The following is a 20,376-nucleotide window of genomic DNA, read 5'->3' on the forward strand; positions in this document are numbered from 1 at the left end:
TATCATATATTATTGGTGTTCTATTACTTTTCAGACTATACATTTTGTATTTATTTTTATATGATTGCTCTTTTTAAATAAATCTACATGAGAAAAATTACTAATAATCATACAATACAGTCAATATTAAGCTGTCTTGAAATCTCCTCTACTGAAGAAATTAGTCCATCACTTTTCAATTTAGCCTCAGAAAAATTCTTAGGACAAGGGGCAGTAGATAGTCACATTGTTTTTTTAAATCGACCAGTCATCTCCTGACCAGTTACTAATATTGTTCCCCTCTAAAACCTTTTGAGCTGTGTGTCAAACCCCGCCCCATGACAAATCTTCAGCCCGCATCTCCTACGACTTCCCAAACAGTTCTACCAACTGGAGACTTAAGTATTTAAACATATGAGCCTATAGGGACTATACTTATTCAAGCCACCTCCCTATCTTTCACAGAAGCTACCAAATGCTGATACTACTCAGGTAAGGGTTGGGTTAGTTGTCCACCTCCCCTGAACCTATGCTAGAATCTTGTCTGACTTGAGCTTACAGAAATCTTGTGCATCTTCCACGATTGCCATGAGTTCACATATGCACTGGTCTGCTGTGTCTGGAAAATGCAGTTTTCTTGAAGTCATCCACTGATTCTGGCACTTAAAATCTTTCTGCCCCTTCTACTGTGAACGTCTTGAACCTTGAGGAGAGGGGAGTGATGCAGATGTCCCATTTAGGGCTAAGACTCCAAAGATTTTTATTCTCTGCATGTTGTCCAATTTGGGTTCTCTATGATTCTACTTCAAGAAGAAGCTTCTTTGATGTAGGTTCAATGACGTGTTGGTCTATGGGTGTAACAAGTCATTAGGAGTCATTTTAACGTTATGTTTGTTTAGAAGAGTAATAGTAGCTCTTCCCCCGCTCAAAAACCCATGAGTTACCTGATCACAGGTGGTTTTGTTTTTTGTCTCTCACAAAGTGCCAGCTATAAGGTCTATCCTGTGGAGAAGGCTTTAAATCTAGGCAGAAAGTGGTTGGCCACCTCACAGGGTTAACAGCTGGGTGAGGCTGGTGATTTCCTTCTTCTTTAGTAGTGTGCTTAGCACCCTCAAGCACTGTGAAGTCTAGCTAGTCGGGATGACGCTTTCGGTTCACTACCCATTTGATTTTTTCCATGTTTATGACTCAAGTATGTGGTGTCTTCAGCAATAGAATCTCAACGACAACTTCCAGAGGGTAATAAAAAGCACTGGAAATGGCCTGTAATGTTTGGAGGACTCTGGGATCCCATGGGCCAAGGGCTCAAAAAGAGGTAATTCACCCCTGGCATTGGTACTTTTATTTGGTAGTGTGTGGTGTTTAGTTGGGGTATTAGCCTTCCATTATATAGTAAATATAATATATATATATATATATATATATATGTACATATATATATGAAACTTCTATTGTTATAGGTCTCTATATGGATTTTTCAGAATGCCAATAGCAGTAGTTATCCTACCTGTGTATTTTGTTTTCTACTCTTCCATCTCATTGGCTTTTATTTATTTATTTTGGAAGCCTTTCTCCATGCTGGCTCACTGGGACCAGTGTCTGAAGATGTTGGATACTCACTCTGCTTTTTCAGTTGTTCACAGTCAGTAATGCTATAGGATCTGATTTCCTTTGCCACAGGGTTTCATAATCCTGCACAGTTATCACTCCTACTACTGGGTAGGTATTTGTGAGAAGACTGGCTGGTGATTTGCCTTTAATTACAAAATTAGAGTTACATAGTGTTTCTGCCAGATCAACGTGAGGAAGTGGGCACAGTCACTGTGGACGTCTTCCTTACTCTTTTACCACTGAGATCATAAACAGAATTTACAGAGTGCAAATTTAGCTTCTTAATTGTCTTCATGTGTACATTCTTGTGAGATGCCTTCAGGTCAGTCTTCTTTGTTTTCCTTTATTGCAGTTAAAGATCTGGAGGAGCAGTAGGTTTGGGAGTGCTATGGACTAAGGTTTAAAACAATTAAAAAATACTGTATAATTTTGATCTTGTAGTTGTGAAACACTATTATAGCAAAGGACTACAGTTTAGTTAGTTAGTTAGTTTGTTTGTTTTCTTAAAACTCTGGAAGGAAACTATATTTTCTGAGATGTGGAGCTGAGGAAAATATAGATTCATCCCCTGTTAGATCAGTGATTCTCAAACTTCCTAATGCTGTGGCCCTTTAGTACAGTCCCTCATGTTGTAGTGACCTTCAACCATAAGATTATTTCTGTTGCTACTTTAGAACTGTAATTTGCTACTGTTATGAATTACAGTGTAAATATGTGTGCTTCCTGATGGTCTCAGGAGATCTGTGAAGGGGTACTTAGATCCCCACAGGGGTCACGACCAAGGGTTGCAACTTGAGAGCCACTGTATTATATCTTTCCATAGATGATAATATATGTAGCACGGGAGAATCTGCTCTACAGAAGTCTGTTGTTTTGAGATCTTCTTTTATTAAGGTATAGCTAGTTTAAGCCCCTTAGAACATAAAAATACATACTGATTTTGTATAGGCCACTTTTCAAGATTGCCTTCAAACTTGAAGTTTTCCCACTGGGCATCAGTGGGATAAGATGTGAGAGGACTATTTGTTCATTGTTTGTGAAGAGCTTTTCTCACTATCAAAATGGAAATTCTGTCAATTCTGAGTAGCTGTCTAGACATTAGTTACAATGGAATGAGTTGGAAGCTTCCTTTGCAGAGGTTTGGGCATCATTTAAATGACCTTGACTTCTTAGCTAGTGTTGACATTTTAAAGACCTGATTATTCTCTATTCAGCCTCATATTCAAAGCCTTTGCCTGGAAATTTCACAGTATCCTTTTCCTCCTGGGAAGCATTAGTCATTTAACTTGCTTTAGCTAATGGGGTGTGAGCAAATGCCTCACATGGAGAGGCTTACAAACTGGTCATATTGAGCTCTACTAATGAAGGATGAGATGTAGGGAGTGTAGTTTAGTGACCCCATTTGTCTCTACCATGCCACCCTAGATTACCAAAAACCCAGCTGTTCAAGCTAAGTTTATGAACTCATCTAAAATAAGTTGACATGTAAACACATGGATGGATACCTTGTTTTAAGCTACCAAGTTTTGCAATGGCCAAACTTTTCCATTATCTTTTGTAGCCATAAATATTTTATATAATCTCAAATAACCCCATCTCTGAAGTATGTAACTCAGCTACCATCACTAATGATACCAAGTTATTAATTTCCTGCTAGCCCACTGACAATTTGTTTCACATTGGCCAGGATGTGGCAAAGGGGATCATTATCCACTGCTGGACCCAGGAATTTCAGAGAGCAAAACGTTCCATAGTACTTGTGTGCAAAAAGTAGTTATTCTTTTTGTGGAATTTTAAAGGTACTTCTTCCTCAGTCTGTGCACTGACCTAGTGTAGAATAGCTTTCTAGAATATGGAATTATGTAATCTATAAAGAATAACACAATTAAGTCTTCAAGTTGAGTATATACAGTAGGGCACATGACATGAATTATAGGCTTATGATGGCAGTCTGGATTGTGAGAGACTCTGTGTGTGTGTGTGTGTGTGTGTGTGTGTGTGTGTGTGTGATGTGTAACCCCATGAGATGAGTGCATCTGTGATGTAAAGCTATGCAACCCTATGTCCCTGTCATTGTGTGACACATATTTGAACATTTTTAGTCAAAGGCAACTTTAGCCAAGAACTAGTTTTGAGTAGAGAGGGAGAGGGAGAGGGAGAGGGAGAGGGAGAGGGAGAGGGAGAGGGAGAGGGAGAGGGAGAGGGAGAGAGAGAGAGAGAGAGAGAGAGGGAGAGGGAGAGGGAGAGGGAGAGGGAGAGAGAGAGTGTGTGTAGGGTGGTGAGACTTAGAGAAGTAAACACTTTACCTCTGTGCCATTTAAAGATAGCACAGTGTAGACAAATGCTGTGACTATAGACTGAGCTACTGAAACTTACCTCCAGACACAGCAGGTTCAGGTTACCCAGGAGAAGAAAGGCTGGTTGACAAGAGGCCAAGCAGGTTTTATTGGGCACATGACTCTGCTTTGCACTTTGACCTTGGAAATCGGAAGGCTATTGTTTTTATGTGTTTTGTAAAGCACTGCTATTTCCTTTCCTTTTCTTTTGTGGGAGAAGCCTGCTTTCATTTTACTCATGACAGAAAAAGGTGCTGGCTGGGAGTTCGCTGAACATAGGCAGAGCCTTGCAGAATACTTCTCAGAAGCTATGGCCTGTTTCTGGAGCCCTGCTTGAGGAACATTGACTAGGTCCTGTCCTTGGTAAATTCACCCAGTTCTTTGGGAAGGTCTTTACTATTTTGCCCTTAGTTAACTCAACCAGTTCCTTGGAAAGGACCTTATTTTTGGCAGCAATGCTGGTCACCTGGCGGCAGGTCATTAGCATTTTTAGTCTTCTTTTCTTCACAACAATGTACAACATGCTAATTAGAGGATTCTGAAAGCTAAGTAACCTGTTTTAAAATCAGACATTTTAATTTGCAGCTTTAATGGCTGTTTTTATAATAACTGGCTTTATTGGGGGTAAAAGCACTTCTCATGTTGTACTAGCCAGGCAAAGCATAACAGAAGCTGACAAAATTAAAAACCTCATAATGCGACCTTTGCCTGGGATAAAAGGCTGTTTCATAACAATTTCCTTTTGTTCTTTGTTTAAGCCATTACTCTAAAAGGAGCCTCCGATTAATCTGAGTAAATGCATCATTACAGTACTAATCCATGTCCTTCTGTCAGTGTCTGTTTTAATTAAATAAGAAATGCTAGCAGAAAGATATCACGTACAAAGCTGTGATTGGAGAAAGAAGCACTGGTTGATGAGGGAAAAGATTAAAAAGGGCTTTACGTTTTTTGTCCATTTGCATAGCCCCAGATGCCACAGGGTTTCAGGACGAAAAGGAAACTTACAAAAGTCCTAACCACATTGCTCCTGTAGATTTAAAATAGTGGGACTGGCCAGCGCAATTCTAATCATGCATTTATCACATGCTAGACATTCCAAAGCCAGGGGCAGAACAGTGCGGGTGTGTCTTCTCAGCCGTCCGTGCAGCCTCATGGTGTGCTTGTGAAAACACACCTGCCAAAATTGAAAAGTTTATTTTAGGTGAAATGTACAGTGAGATTTGGTTGTGCTGTGCTGTGTGTGTGTGTGTGTGTGTGTGTGTGTGTGTGTGTGTGTGTGTGTGTACAAGTGTGCGCTCTCATATGTGTGTGTGTTTAAAGTACCTTGCACCTTTTAATTTAGCTTTTCATTTATTTGGAACTAGTTTGCTTATGATAATTTACTAAGGATTTGGGTGCTTAACTGATTGTTACCTCTAAAAGGCACAGTGAGTAAATGCTTACCAGAGAGTCTTACTGCACTGATGCCTAGAAACTCTCTCTGGCCCTGCAGTTGCAGAATTCCCGTGGCGAGGGCATTCTCCACATGCCCACCATTATCTGATGTAATGAAAAGAGAAAGTGTGCAGCAGTGAGATTGTTAATTAATTTAGCCTAACAAGATGAAGACGAATGAAGCAGAGCATAGGCTGAACGAAGTGAGGGGTCTTATTTACAATTTAATACATTTTTTATATACTACAGACTTCACTTGGTTTAAAAAACAAACAGACCCCCAACGCTATGAACAAAATAAATCCCCCACCCCACCATTTCACATGGAGCTTCTGGCCTGACCTCACAGAAAGCAAGCCATGGCTCCATATGGGAGACACTTCTCCAGTGTGTAAACAGGGCTTTTCTCCTGCTAAGAACCCTACAGTAGTTAACCTTTAACTCCAGGGTTTTATTATTCCTGCTACAGACAAGAGGTGAGCGAGCACAGACCTGGAAGCCTTCGGGCTCTTGTCCTCCAGGTTGCCCCAGACGTGTTGTCTCTGCTGTCTAATAATCATTTTATTTTAATTGTCTGTCACCAAAGGCAGGAATCTCAAGGGCAGGGAGGAAAAGCTGCTGCTGCTTATGTGCAGTTCCACAGAGCTCTTAGAGTCTCCGTATTTTAAAGTCCCCCCTTCAGAGAGTAATGAGCTTTCTCCGGGATTTGACCTTTCGTCATTCCTGCTTTCTGCTCAGAAGTACTTCCTTCCTTCCTACTGTAGCTAGAAAAGACAGTCTTTTATCTTCTGCTACTGTAGGCAGTGGTGACAGGACTCCAGAAACGGTGGTATTATGATCACCGCGTTTTATCTCAGGGGTCAGGAACAAACGCATGCAACTGCTTCTAAGGATTTCAATAAATAGGACTTTTTTTTTAAGTCCAGACAATCGCCTTTTATGTTACTTTTAAACAAAGCTACTAGTCCATCAAGAGTTTGAAAAGAAAACAATTCCGCAGAGTGCCGGTATGGCCGCAGACCAATCATCATGGCACCCATTCTCAAGTCCTTTATTTTTCAAGTCCACAACAATAGGTTGTTGATTCAATGGACAAGACCAGAACAATTAAGTTCTCTGTTTAGCAGCAGTGCAGCATTTTAATGCCCTTCTCTAATAATGCTCTCATTATTGTTATTCTAAGACTGGGACTCAGGAGGAGGAATATTTGCTGGAGGTACGTCATTATTTTGCAAATTTCGATTAGCTCATCATGTTGTCTGTAGTGTGAAAATCGTAGCTAATTAGGGCAGCCAGTTAGACGACCAGCTTTTGAGCTTATGAGTTAAAAGGTAGCATACTTGATAGGCCAGCGACGTGAAAAAGGTGGTAAAAAGGAGGATTAGAGCAGTTGCCTTAGTAACTCCAACTTCCATCTGGGAGGGAACAATGGACTTGTGTTTCTCCCCCACCTTGGTGTAAAAATTGGTTTTGTTTTGAAAGGACAGGGTTCTTTTTATGACAATCTGGAATTCAGCCCAACTGAGTGCAGTTTTAGTTGTTAGGAGAGACCATTGGGATAGGAAAGATGAAAAGGTCATGGTGAGCCTCAAGGACATGAAAGGTCGTTGTCTGGTGAAACAATGGTAGATTGTGTTCTTTTTTTCTCCCTCTCTCTAATATTTCAAGCCAGCCCCTAAGTCAGGTGATGGGACAAATACCTACGGTTTAGTCAGGTGAAACAGGAGTGTGGGGGATGTGGGGGAGAGGATTTGTACTATGCCTTAAAAAAAAAAAGAAAGAGAAATAAAGAAAGAAAAAGAAAGAAAGAAAGAATGGAAGAAAGAGAGGAAGGAAGAAAAGGGATGCCTCCAATCTGCTTCTGTTAGAGAGGGTGGTATTTCTTTGTCACCATCCCCAGATTCCAGTGTGCTCTGGATGGCTTGCCTCTGTGGCCAGCACATCTCTGGGAACCTCTCCAGTATGGGGAGCTTGATTTAAGCTTTCTCTTTGAGCTCCCCTGAGGACCAGTGATGTGATACTTTAACAATAAATTTAGTTGTTGTCGCTTTCTTGCATTATTGGTACCCTTAAAAGGTTTTCCTTAAAATGCACATGGAACAAAATTAATGATAAATATGAAAGAAATTTGTCTCAGCACTCCACAGGGTTTTACCATAAATTCTATGACTTCCATCACAGAAAGTTTACAGGAAACTGTTTAGATGTTGCTGCAATAGCAGTGCAATTTTTTTTATGTACATAAGAAAATGCCACAGTTTTAGGATCTATTAGGAGCTTTGTATATGGGGATGGTGATAGAAAAAGACTGAATGCAGCACCATTTCTTTAAAATCCTCAAAACCAAATTACTCTTCCCAGGTTCACAATACTCGTAGTTCAACAAAATGGATGACTCTCTCTCTCTCTCTCTCTCTCTCTCTCTCTCTCTCTCTCTCTCTCTCTCCTCCTTCCCTTCCTCCCTCCCTCTCTCCCCCCCCCGTGTGTGTGTGTGTGTGTGTGTGTGTGTGTGTGTGTGTGAATGACTTTTCTTGTTATTCCATATTTCTCTCTCTCTCTCTCTCTCTCTCTCTGTCTCTCTCTCCCTCCTTCCCTTCCTCCCTCCCTCTCTCCCCCCCCATGTGTGTGTGTGTGTGTGTGTGTGTGTGTGTCTAGAAAGAATAAAGGAAAGGGCTGTTGCATTTTATACACAAAAAGGCTGTTTTTGAGGATCTTAGAAACTTTCATTTTTTTTTCTCTTCTCTGTTGTCTCACCATAATAATCTGTTTAAAGCTGAACTTGGTCAAGGAGGTGGTCCAGGGGATGTGGAGATGTCAGATTCTCCCTTAATCCCAGGTCTCCCATTGCCCAACAAATAAATCCTCATGGAGTAACCTTTGTTCTTTGGAGAAGCTGCATTCCTTTTGTTCCTTGTACACTTGACATAGCTGAGTCATCAAACTCCAGAGTTGCAAGACTTTTGCCACCACCTGGTTCATTTCTATATTCAAAACATGAAGAAAGGTAGGAGGGACTTACCCAAAGAAGTCCAGCTCTTTAAAGCTGAAGGACTACCATGTGCTATATTGTCTAAATATGAAAACCTGAATAAAAAGAGAGAGTGAGAGAAAGAGAGAGATAGAGGGAAAACATTATCCAAATAGGCTAACTTGCTTCCTGGTTCTCTGAGTGGCTGAGAGGAGGTGTGGTATAAAGATAATACCCAGTAATGCTGGTGGTATTCAGAGAAATTTTATTTTAATAACTATTGAAGTTCTTTTTTCCAGAATTAAAACTTTCTGTACCATAGCAGAACAAATATGGTAGTACAATTTAGGATTACATCTTGATAACCCTGGGGAAGCTTTGGTTGGGAAGCCTGGCTACCAGAGTCCTAAGACTTTCTTCTTCTTGCCTTTTTCTGATATGCTTTCAAGTAAATTAGTATAATAGATGTTTTTAACACTTTCTTTTCACAGTGGCTGAATTGTTATTTTGTTTCTTGTTTTTGTGTCTGTAAAAAGTGACCCGAGGTTATTTAATTGTATTAGCTGTTTGGAGACATTAGATTTGTTACATGATTTGAAAATGTAGTTTACATTTGGAAGATTATGGTTAGACTGTATATTTGTGCTATATTGAGATGCTCAAAAGCAAATATAAACTCATGGTATTTAATATGATTAGTATAAATGCTATAGTTTGTTTTGAATCATTTAGAAAGTATTTAGAAATTTTAGGATGTGTGTGGACATAAAAGGGAATGACCCATGTCCTTACCTTATAATTTCATATTAAAGAAAATTTACCCCTTCATGACAATAGGTATATTTTATTTTAGCCTCTTTTATGCATGCATGTGAGAAGAAAAAACATGGGTGGTTATTTATGTTCTGTCTCTGATGCTCAGGGTAGTACCTGGCTTAGCCTAGGCACTTGGCAAATAGTTATTGGGTAAAATCAAATTTGCATCCATGGATCATACCATAGGCACACTTTTTCTATTGGAATCATTTTATTGGATTTGCTCATGTTAATAGTTTTTAGGACATTTAAATGACTCCCTTGTGTGCCTGCACACAGTTCACCATACTGCGCTTTACCGAGGAATTGGTCATTTTGTAAATTTTCACTGTCACACAGCAGTTAATCTGGAAAGCTAGCTTCTATTTATTTCTAAAGTACTGGCTGTTTTCATTAAGGAAAGCAAACCCCCCTCTTGGTTGCAGGAGCCCAGGAAATGCTCTCGCTTTTCCCTGTTTCTATTGACCTATCTCCTCCCTCGTAGGTCTACCTTGCCTGTCCTGTCTGCACCACATCCCTGACCTTTCTGGTGTTATATATGTTTCCAGGCTTCACTAGTTCTCAGTATCTCCTGAACTTCTTTCTCATCAGATTACCAGCTTGTTGATAGCAGGGGTTTGTGGGTGGTTGTAGTCATCCATCCCTCATGCCTAGATCACCATTTCAGAATCTCAATAGTAATACTGAATAAAGTAACTGAAATTTGAAAATAGAAACACTTATTTCAAGGATTTTAAGTCAAGCATTTATCACACACACAAGCAACACTTATTAACCAATTAGTACCAATTAGTACAATGACCAAGGACTTCCTTTTATTTTTTATTTTTAGGCTTATTTTTGAATGTTTGTGTATGTGAGCCAGCATGAGTCTATGAGACCCATATGCTCATTGGAATTTTTTATGCGCTGGAGTTACAGACATTTTCTGTCAAGTAGGTGCTGGGAACTGAACCCCAGCCCTCTGTAAAAACAGAAAACCACTCTTAACTGCTGGGCCATCTCTCCAGATCCTGTTTTTCCAGTTTTGATATAGACTTATTATTTGAGTAACGTCATTATTATTTGTCTGTGTTGATTACTGATCAGGTTTTTCCTGAGATTTTCCACAGGCGATCATCTGAGCTCTGGCGTTAGGTGATATTTGTGTGTGTCAAATGCTCTCCCTGTCACTGCAGATCATCCCTTTGCTCATCCTCAGGCTCTTCTGAAAGACTCCTAATGTTTTGATCTGGTTGCAATCTCAGATTCTATGAGGAAAATTTGGGATGATTTTACTATATCCTGCTCCCAAGTGATATTGGTTTTTTTCTTCAACATTTCTTTAGGAAGAACGTTCCCCAAACTCCTGTTTACTGTTTTTACTGGGTTAATTTTCTACAATTGCTTAAAATAATGTAACATCAGCTAGGAAGATGGCTCAGTTGATTAAGTGTCTGCTGCATTAAGTGTACGTGAGCCTAAGTTCAGATGCCCAGGAGCCATACCCAAAGCCAGATGCAGTAACATGTCTGCAGTCTCAACTCTAAGAGAGTGGGCAGAGAACAGTCAACTCTTGAACTTCGTTGGTCAGACAACCTGCCCTGGCTGGTGAGCTTCAGGTTCAGTGAGAAACACTGTCTTAAAACAAAAAGGTGGAAAGAGATTGAGGGAAGACACTTGTGTCCATACTTGTACATGTTCTTACATGTGCACATACGTGCACTCACACTAACAAGTACACAAAACATACATATACATGTACATAAACATATCACACTGTGCACGTATACCACCTCACTTTATACTATATTACACATTTATCCCTTTCACAATGATAGTAATATGAGCCAACAAAACAATTCTTTATGCCCTTTGTGAGTATGTCAATTATAAGCTTTTGTAAATCATAAAATATATGACCATTTAGTAGCAAAAATACCTATATCATATATTTATATGGTATTTGTAATTTCAGAGTTTTTCACTAACAATGATTATAATTCCTTAATCATAAAAATGCACCAAAAGATGCAAAGGACATGGTTTATTGTATTAATTTTGTAGATGACAGAGAAAAAATAGTCTAGACCCAAAAATTTAGATATTGTTAGAGAGGCATGGGAATTCATGTTGCTTGAGTTAGTTCTACTGGGTCAGCACTGGTGGAGCCAATTTAGAACTTTTCTCTGAATTAAATCATCTTTTCTTTCTTTCTTTTTTTTTTTTTTTTTTTGGACCAACCTTAGTAGACACCACAAAGATAAAAAAACAAATGCTTATAATGAAACAAGTTTAAAATCTTATTTGCTTTTTTATTTCTGAGACATGATCTTGCTATGTCCTTTAGGCTGGCTTTGTCCCCTCGATCCTGCTGCTTGAGCTTCTGTCCTAGTCAGGATCACAGGCCTTGGTTCTTGACCCCGCCTGTGGCTTTTATTTTCCTGGGGTGATCACTTTCCAAGAGCATTAGCTGTTGCTGACTGGCCTGTTTTCCTCCATTCTTACCATGCACACAGGCTTTTATCCACTGTGTGAACCTTGCTTGTTTGTTTTCTCACCTTCTAAGTAGTTAGCTCTTCATTTCCATCTCTGGATGTGACTATACATGGGAGCAGGTACAGAAGGGCAAACTAGGTCCAGAATAGTCTTGGAAGTAAGTTAACACAGTAAGCACAGTGTGTCAGCTAAGCGATTGGGCAATGGATACCAGCAAATGTAGACCATTGTGGAAATAGGGTGCAAAGGAGGAGTTAGAGTGTTCCATAAAGCAGGCCAAGAAAAAGGTCTGTCTGGAGCTTAGACCACTGTCAGATCTTAAGCATCAAACAGAGTTAAAAGAGAGATTCTAGTTTCTGGGTGGTCTGCATATGGAAGATTGCCAGTACGCTGGAAGGAAGGGTCAAGGTCTCAGATGGTCCAGCCCGTCTACACATAATAAAGCAAGGTAGAACATCAGCGTCTAAAATCAAGGCACAAAGTCAAGGTCATAGGGCTGGAGAGATTGATTGCTGAGTGGTTAAGTATTAGCACTGTTCTAGAAGATGACCAGAGTTGGTACCCAACATCTATGCTGGGCAGCTCACAGCTGTATGTAACTCTGGTTCAAGGGGGCACCCTATGCCTCTGGCCTCCATGGCACTCACATGCACACAATCAAAGAAACATAAAAATAAATCTTGAAAAGGTCAAAGTCAAACTAACATCAGCGAGAATAAATAATTTCATTCTTAATCCCCAGAATTTTATTGGAGTCTCTGACAGGAGGTCAGAAATGGTTCCTCTAGAGGAGTCTTTTTAAACCTTTAAAATCACACGAGAACTGCCTGGCTGTTAGCACCGAAGACAGAGAGCCCAGGTGTCTATATATTCACAAGCATTCCAGATCATTCAGATTCAAGCGTTTGCAGACCACATTCGGAGAAAATTGCTCTAAATTGTCAGGAAGCACTTATTGTGGGCTGGGGGACCTAGTGGCTACTGCTGTTGGGAGAGGAGGAGGGCATTTATAATTTGAAAGTCAGACCTTCCTGCTAGGAGAAATATCTCTGCTGCTCAAGAGTCCGGTTGTGTTTATCTGCATGCAGGAAAGCAGTAAACATGGACTGGTATGTACTGGCCTGGGGTGCTGTAAACCGGCTCGCTTTTTCTCCTCTGTAGCTTCCTGCGTGTCTGGCCCAAGTGCTTTTGTAATCCCTAACAAACATTTATACCCTTTGTGTACAACCGCAAGGCAGATAGTTCTTTTGGCCCAATCCAAAGTGTTCCTCACTTTTTCTTTTCTCTTTTTTTTACCTTCCATTTGTCATCTGCATGATTAATTTTCTTCTTTTTCCCTCCTACTTCATAAACTGATTAGCTTGAGCTGGGCAGGCAGACTGCGGTCATGCTAAGGGTTAACCAGAAGAGAATTACAAATGAACTATCTAGAAAGTTGATTATTAATCCAGCCAGAGAAGAAATATCCTTTTACTTAGCAAGAATGAGTATCTGAAGAGTGGATAATATTGTTCCGACGGTGGGGTGGAATGGCAGAGCTTGGTAAGTAAAACACAACCTTTTATATTCGTTTCTGAACGGGTAGAATGTGGATGTATGTAAACAATTACGCCTAATATGAATTCACAAGCTGCTAGAACATTCTAAGAAGTTCCAAATGTTCTTGTCGATGAGATAGATCCTGTACACTCTGTCAGTAGAAGGTCTCAGAAAGCGTTTGCATGAGTGGACAAATATATTTAATTTTGAAAACATACGATTAGATTGGTGATTAAGAATAAGGAAGTGGGCATGGAGGAATGATCAGTAAGATAACCGAAGTCCAAACCTCGAGTAACAGAAACTGAAGAATCCCCAGTGACAAGAGTATTCCTCTCTCTCTCTCTCTCTCTCTCTCTCTCTCTCTCTCTCTCTCTCTCTCTCTCTCTCCTTCCTTTTCTGCCCTCCCTTCTTCTCCCTCCCCCTCTTGCTCTCTTCCTTTCCCCCTACTAGAGCACATGTTGGACTCTGGTATTAAATATAATTTAAAGAATAACATTCACATAAAGATTCACTGAGATATTTTGCAGACAATGAGGCAACAAAAACTGTCATAGGTTTTGATATTTTCAGGGTCCCAGGACTCATTTCCTTGCTGTATTTAATTTAAAGTCCTTTCTAAAGACAGCTTTTATTGTATCTTTGAATTGGAAGGGAAGAGAAATGAGAAGATCTGTGCTATTTGTACAGCGAAAATTAAGTGAAAAGGTAGGATTTTAATAATGTTCTTCTACAAAGACTGCTCCTGTTGAAGAAATTTTGATGTCAATATTCAGTTCTATAAGGTTGGAATTTTTCCTGATACTACAGAAATAGTTCTTTAAATGTAACGTGGAGCATAATGAGTATTCTCAAAAGCTTGTGTAATAAATAATTTGAATATGAGGCTATTATTCTTAGAAGTCAGACAATTTCCTCAAATTGCAGTTGTGTTTGACAAATGAACACGTTTGAAAGTCTGTTTTAATGATAATGACATCACTTAAAATTAATATTTTATTAGTTATGCTTAAATGAGTACAGAAGTCTTCTTTTAAAAATTCTGAATTTCAAATTGGAAGCATATGCTACATATGTGCTTGTGTCTGAATGCATCTAAGTATAGATAAGAGGTGTGTTCAGAGTGCCAGAGCACCACGGGGCCCAACACTTGGCTCCTGCTTGTTTCTCGTGCCCTAGCCTATATTTATGGCTGGGAACAGCAGAACATAATAAATGAACTAATAAGAACACTAGTTAAATGTATAAAGTTCTTAGAGGTAAGTGCATGTCTTAGCTCACTTAATCCTCATATTAGCACTGTGGTTCTTGGGAACCTGTGAGGATTAAGGTAGATGCTAAAACAAAAGTCAGGCTAATTAACAATTCCTTAAAATATGATAGCATAAGTCTACAGAGTCAGGGTTCAGGAACTTGAATGTATAAGAGGGGAAATACCTGAATTTGATATGCTTGTCTTGAAATTCGAAGACTTTGGTATAGGACCAGTAAGAAGGGGAGGGAACTAACCATGGAATTCTCTGCATTTATTACTTCTTTAACAAATGTTACTGTGGAATTTCAGTCATACAAACAAGATCAGTTATTCTGCATAGCATATTAAATATATTCCTTAAGTACTTGTTAGGATCGGGGAGGGGAAAGTACTGAAAGAGAAAGAAAGGGGAGATGGACATGAAGGATGACAAGAATCTTCTGATGGTGAAGCTGTGGCCTGTTGTTCTGTCTGGACACACTGTAGACAGAATTCTGCAGTTTGATGTCCATAAAGAATGAACTAATGAAATGGTATAGACACAGGAGCTCAGCTACCATGTTATAGGCTTATAGGGGACCTCAGTGACTACAATCAGATTGTAGAAGTACTCCAAGAGACCCCTAAAATCTGGGGGAACTTAAGACTCAACTGAGGGAATAAGAGCCTTGAGTTCACTTGTAGGAATTTTAGTGCAGGAAACTAGAACCTGTGTTGGGGAGAGTTGTCATCATACAATTACAGCTTTGATTATTTTTCAAGAGAATTGTAGGTAACTTTTTTTTAAGTATAAAGAAAATGAAGTCAGGTAGGTAGGACTTATCAAATGTCAGAATTTACTTATGTTGTTTTCTGCATAAACCTTTGGTGACATTTATAATTAAGGTCCAAGGCTTCTAGATTGTACTCAAATATGTTTGTGGTGAAAGTAGGAGAAAGGTAAAACGAAGATAGTAAGGACTCTTAAGTCATGTTTTAAAGTTCGATATATCATCTTATACAATTAAAATTTCTATTTAATTTAATGTTTATTTATAGTTTTCTCTCTATTATTCTTTTATTTAAATGGACTTTTAAATACAATATATTCTGATTATGATTTCCTTTCCTGCAATTCCTCTGAGAATTTCTTACTATTATTTATTTACTTATTTTGTGAGTGTGTTTATGCCACAGCAAACACTTGGAGGTCAAAAGACAATGTATGGCTGTTTGTTGGTTCTTTCCTACCATCATATGGTTTCTTGGGATCTTTCTTACTTGGGCTATCAGATTGGTAGCAAGCACCTTTATCTACACAGACATCATACTAGCCCATCTTATACAACACTTGTGGGAACCGTGTGACATAGTCTCAGTGAGGCTTTTGCTGTAACTGTTTCACAAGAACTCAAACAAGATCCAAGATTGAGCTTATTTTAAAGAAATTTCTAGACTCCGCTCTCTATGCAAAAGGAATATTCACTTACCCGGAGACACCTGAAGGCTATGTCAAAGGGTGTGTTTGGCAGCTTTGGTAGATGTCTTCTATACATTGTCTTGACTTGGAATTTTTTTCCCTCATTTTCTAGAAATGTTAAGTGGTTAGCAATTTCTGACAAATGGAACCAAATTGTTGAGATGCTTGTAATCAATGAAGATACATCACTGAACTTACTTTATGTTAAGAATTATTGAATGAACTTTGTCAGTCAGGTTCCTCGCCTGATATCTTAGAGCTCCAAAATAAGGCACAAATGTTCCTGGAAAAGAATGAAGCAGTGAAATGATGTCATATCAAACTAGGGTGCAGGCTCTCGGGTGCATGCCTAAGAGTTCAGAGGCAGGTAGTCATGTAGATGATTTTAAAAAGACCATGAAGAGTATTTGTGTTTACATCACATATACACACATAGGCAGACAAGTGACAAGTAGCAAGTAGAGTGTTTTTTTTTTCCATACAAATTCCTGGAGCTATTTGTAATGATTATCTGAAAAGCTGTTGTGCATTATGAAGGCAAAACTTGTGTTTTTCAGCTGGACAAAGACTGAGAAGTGTTAGGTTTTTTGCTCATGCTTGTTTGGGTTTTGTGGTAGAAGCTTTCTGAGGTGAGGAAAACCAGGCATGGTAGCCCTCAAAAACAGATTTTAAGAGAATGTAAGAGCTTGTGTGGGCCTGATGGTATAGACCTCTAACCCCAGCTACTCCAGAGCTTGCAGCAAGATCCCGTGTTCTGGCCTTTTTGGGCTACTGAATGAGTTCAAGGCCAGCTTGGGTAAACCTAGTGAGACTGATTAAAAATAGAAGTAGAAAAGAGGGCTGTGAATGTAGCTCAGTAGTAGAATGCTTGCCTAGCACACATACCTAGCACACATGAAGTCCACATTCAGTCCCTACTCCACACAGAGAGAAAATGAGAATATAATACATAGACAGCAAGGATGTGGCGATATGAGAAGTAGTGTACACCATAGTGCACCAGTGTGTGAGTCCCACAGAGCTATGGCCACAGCATGTAGAAGGAAGTTTGCAAGCTACAGTTGCTGAAATACAGTGGACTTCCTTGCTGTGGTAGTGAAGACCTGGCCACCAAGAGGAGAATGACTAAAATACTGATCTATAGCAAATGAGTTCAGGGTTAATTCTTAAAAATAGCTATCTTCTGTGAATTTCTTTGCTCCATCGGGAAATGACTTGAGAACTTCATGAAGTTCAAGTTTGCCTTCTGGCTTGTTAGATCTAGGAATAAAGAAGTGATATGTATTTCTACATGTAGCTAGGCAGGTGATATATACTGTTAGTCCAAGTGAGGATTTTAGATTCCATCATCTGTTTCCAAAGCACAAAAGAGTAAGTTTCAAAGAAGTATGCTATGAGAAGGAGAGACAGGAGAGTAGGGATCGCAGGGCTGGGATGTAACTTAGTGGTGGAATGAAGACGCCAGGCTGCGAGCTGAGGGAGCTCAAGGAGTGCAGGGCTCGGCATTGGCGAGAAAACAAACAAGAGTGTGTTTTAATTTGGGTTAGCCAGAGGAGATTCAAAACAGACTCACTTATCCCCTTTAAAGGCCTCTATTTGTGTGTTAGGAAGACTAAGGATCCCATTTTAAGTACCTTACATTATTCTGTTATTTCAGCTTCCCTTCATAGAGGGGCTATTCATAGCCCAGTGAGTACTATCATAGGGCTATATAGTACTATATGTGACACTTCCCCTAAATCATCAAAGACTTTTCAATAAATAATTATTGAAGAAAAGGCAGAAAAATTTCTTTAATGTCTCTTTTCAGTATAATCTGTTTTTCCTTCTAAGAGTAACTACTTTTTTATAACTGCTATTTTCAATTTGTGTTTTTCCTCCAGACTTTTTCCTATATAATCATATAAAAATATGTATGATTATTTATAAATATGCAGTTTTATTTGTGGGAAGGTAGCATTTCTCTCTTTTACAGGTATTAGTTTATTCTTTTCACATTATTTTTCATTTAAAAATTATAATTCAGGATGCATTGCTTGTTTTCAGAGCTTTACCTCTTATCCTTCTACACAATATTTTATGCTCTGCATATACCATTGCTACACCCAAGCCATCCAACTTAAATAAAATTTTAGATATTTAAAAGTTGGGAAATGGTAAAAATATAAGCTATCTTTAAAATATGTATAAATAACACATAGACGATGTCGATTGGAAAGGCACAAGACAATCCTCTGGGCAGATAAGAGTACCTGGGGCTTGTTTACTCAGTGAACACCAATCCTTCCCACCCACCCGTCTTTCCTTAAGCCATTTACATTGAAATAATGAGTGTATTATTTCAGTTGCCCATGGTCTCACTTTTATCTTCCCTCAGATGTTGTTTATGTGGCTTATTGAATGTATGATCCTTGGTCTAAAAGTTGTTTAAGGTAATGACTCAGGGCCTTGTTCCCTCTTGAAACTGTCCATTCACTCACTGACTACACATCAGGTCGTGGCTCTGTATCGTAGGCATTAAGGAGGCAATCATCATTTTCTATTTGTTTGTTTCTGTCCTTAGCTCTCATTCTGAGGATGAAACCCAAGTCTATACACATGTTTATATTCAACCTCTGAGCTACATCCCATGCCCCTAGAATCCAGGATCTAGATGATTCCAGTTTTAAGAATCTCACAATTTGTGGCCAAGATAGATACTTAAACTTCTAAATGTAAAGCAATAGAAGACTGATTAAATCAGTGACAAGAGTAACTGACTTGTGTAGGGTAGTCGGGTTTCTACAGGGTACGTGACAATTATGGTAAGCTTAAAGATTCACTATTATTTAATTTAAAAGACAATAGAAAATATATGGCAAAAATGTAAGGCATAAGGGCTCTGAGAAGTGAATAAAGCAAGGTATCATTTAATTTCTCATCGAGAAAAACAAGATGTCTTTGTGTATAGAGATTGGCTGGTAGTGAGAAAAGACCACTTGAGTCCACTGAAATTTAATTAGGAGATCTGAGTAAAGAGCTTGCTGTGAAACCATGAAGACCAGAGTTCAGATACCAGGTATCCATGTGAATGCTAGACAAAGAGTGCATTTGCAACCTCAACAGAGCTGGGTGTGAGGGAAGGGCTGTGCATGCTCTCTCTCTCTCTCTCTCTCTCTCTCTCTCTCTCGTGCTCGAACATGTGCTCGTGTGTGTGCGCACACACACACACACAGATGGAGTTTATTTGTGTTGGTCATTTTTAGGGAGAAGGATTGGATATAGACATTTTGTTAAGGGATGAGTACTCCAAGATCTCTGTCTGCATACTGTTCAGTTGTGGATTTATATATTAATTATCAATGATTGTAAGAAGAAGCTTCTTGGGTTGGAGAGTTGGCTCAGTGGTTACGAGCACTGAGTACTCTTCCAAAGGTTCTGAGTTCAATTCCCAGAAACCACATGTTGTCTCACAACCATCTATAATGGGATCCGATGCTCTCTTTTGGTGTGTCTGAAGACAGCTGCAGTGTACTCATATACAATAAATAAATAAATCTTTGAAAAAAAGGAATCTTCTTAGGTGAGGGTTGTGTAAGTCATTGGGAATTATTTTATTGCTATGTTCATTTTGAACAATAGTGGTATGTTTTCCTCTAGGGATCTATGTAGTCATAGGTTTTTGGCCTCATAAATAGTGTTAGATGTGGGTCCCATCTCTTATTGTGGGACTTATATCCAAGCAAAGAATTAGGTTACTCACCTAAAATCTGTCCTACTGTGGCACCAGTATGTATTGTAGACAGGTGGCTGTTCTAGGCCTCAAGGTTTGTAGTGGATGAGACTGATTACTTCTCCGCTCTGGTTGTGTGTGTAGATCCTTCCAGCGCTTTGAACACTAGTCAGTTGGGGTGAAACTAATTGTGCACTAGCTAAGTGTCTCAATGTTTGATGCCATTATAAGTGGTGTCTTCAGAAATAGGACCTTACCATCTAGTGAGGTGTAACTGATAACAACTGTAATGTTGAAGGCATCTGTGGGACTCCTTTGGCCAACAGTTATCAAGATGTAACCTATTACTGCAACTGGAAGTTTTCCTTGGTAGCCTGTGATGTTTGTCTAGTTGGGGCATAGTCTCTAACATTGTAGGATAACTTCATTTACATTTTTTATATGTGTGCGTATTTTAGGAGGCGTCTAGAGTAGTGGGCTTCCACATGGCTTTTTAAAAGGCCTAGGAGGGATGCTTAATCTTGATTGCTGTTCAGCAAATCTGAACTGATAAACTCCAGCTTCAGTAAGAGATCCTTCCTGAAAACACAAGGAGAGAGAAGTTGTGAGAAGATCTAGGCAGCAGTCATCCAGCCTGGTTCTCAGTCTTGATTGGGAAGAAATCTAGCAATTTTGCTTTCTTTTTGTGGTGCTAAAGATTAAACCCAAGCCTCCCACATGGCAGGTAAGCACTGCTACAACTCTAGATACTTGGAATTTTTAAAAACAGTAGCCCCATGCTTTGGCTAC

At 39.3% G+C, this 20,376-nt stretch overlaps 1 protein-coding gene across 8 annotated transcripts in view; it reads left to right on the top strand.

Annotated features, from left to right (window-relative positions):
• SOX6 (SRY-box transcription factor 6) overlaps positions 1-20,376 on the top strand; it is a 528,984-nt gene that overhangs the window by 161,137 nt on the left and 347,471 nt on the right. The gene's annotated exons all lie outside the window — the stretch shown is intronic.

The sequence above is a fragment of the Micromys minutus genome (assembly GCF_963924665.1).
Source record: "Micromys minutus genome assembly, chromosome: 2".
NCBI classification, from domain to species: Eukaryota; Metazoa; Chordata; class Mammalia; order Rodentia; family Muridae; genus Micromys; species Micromys minutus.